The following is a 1,932-nucleotide window of genomic DNA, read 5'->3' on the forward strand; positions in this document are numbered from 1 at the left end:
TCAAATTTAGAGTTCTTAAATATTATACTAGTGTCATCTGCATATAGAATTGGTTTAGATTTATTGTTGATGGTTTTAGATAGATCATTTATGTAGAGAAGAAAAAGTAAGGGACCTAAAATTGATCCTTGTGGAACACCGTGCTTTATAATTCCCCAGTTTGAAAATGCATTATGACTGGAGTTGCCCTTCCCCCTTCCTTCGCTGCTCAAACATACCTGTGAATATTTCCAACACAGTCTGCTTTTACCGATTCTCATGGTCTCTTCGCTTGCAGATTTATTATATTTTTTCTTCTACCCTGAAGATGGAGGCGATACGTTCCTCCGAAACGTCGGTTATCACCACATATACACGGTGCCAAATCCCAGAAGACTGCTTTCTTCAATATACACATACATACCATAAAGAGAAACACAAACTTTAATTAATGCTAGTCAGGAGGTTGGTATAGAAGTAAACACAGAGAAAAGTAAGTGTATGTGGCTATTTCATCACCAAAATGTAGTGCAAAATCATGACAAAAATAGGTGTTTTAAAAATATGGCACAGTTCAGATATTTGGGAATGATGATAACAAACCAAAACCTGATTGAGGAGGAAATTAAGAGGAGATTGATCTCGGGTAATGCTTGCTACCATTCAGTCCAGAAACTTTTGTCTTCCTGTCTTCTGTCCAAAAACATAAGAACTGGAATATGCAGAACTATAATTTTGCCTGTGGATCTGCTGACACAGCTGTACGAAAATTTGTATCTCATCTTCAAATTTAAGGTCCTACAAGATCCATTAATAAAAAAACTTCCAATGGTCATTGTGCAAAATGATTATGAACAGTTCTGTATCCTGATTAAGTTCTTTTGAAACAATTTGAACACTTGAGTTTAAATTGTCATGAAAGAACAGATGCACCCAATGTTTCCTTTTCTCCTGTCTTCTCCTCTTACACCGTCTCAACCACCACATCATTACAGGAACAATATTATTATCTGACATCGCAAAAGAGAAGTGCATGAAACTGGCGGGCAAATGTGCCCTCTTGAGATGATGTGAGCAACTAATGAAACGTAAGTTTCCTCAGTGTGCGCCTGCTAATTTGGAAACCATTTGCCTGCTTGAAATCAGCAATATTTCTCAAAAATCTCAGTTGCCAGTTTCCTTGGTGTGCGCCTGGCCTGAAACTTGCTGTTCTCCCAGTGGCACACTCAGTTGAATGAACTAGTCATATGCGACATGTGGCTGTTTACAACTGTCCTTTGGCACTGGTCTGAATAGGACCTTTCAAAACCTACTGATCTCCCAGTGGCAAAATCGGTTGTATCAACACGACTGTATGCGACGCGCAATTATTTTCAACTGTCTTATCAGAATTTTGAAAAGTTCTCCAACCATTGCGACCTGACAGACTTGGATATCACTGACATCAGTGACTGACAAATATCAAGCGATGGGACAAACTGCTTTCTTACAGACTTCACGAGTGCAGTTGCACATGGTCACACGCTTATAGTGAGTTTAGCGTATGGTGGTTTTCTTTTCTGTTTGTTGAAATTGAAGCACTTGATAGGTTTCATGCAAGCTTCATGTAATCAGTTGCACCACTGCTGGGCATAGGATGTAGTGGGTGACACAATGGGAGAGCTAGATGACAGACGGGGAAAGTTCAAATGCAGAGAAAGCTATTGTAATCATTGTTATCTGGAGATATCTTGCATTTTAATCGGTCTAGGTTGACAAACAGTATTAGATAACCTGAAAATAGACATTATGAAGGCAAAAAAATAATTTCAAATTAGTTTGAGTGCAGATGGTTACAAGAAAAAAGTAGCATTTGCAAACTGCTAAAAATGTCCCATAAGCATGACGCCAAACTTCTGGCAGAGAAAATCTATTTGAAGGATGTATATACTATAAGATTTGCAGGAAAAAGAA

The sequence above is a fragment of the Cryptotermes secundus genome, unplaced genomic scaffold (assembly GCF_002891405.2).
Source record: "Cryptotermes secundus unplaced genomic scaffold, Csec_1.0 scaffold840, whole genome shotgun sequence".
Lineage (NCBI taxonomy): Eukaryota > Metazoa > Arthropoda > Insecta > Blattodea > Kalotermitidae > Cryptotermes > Cryptotermes secundus.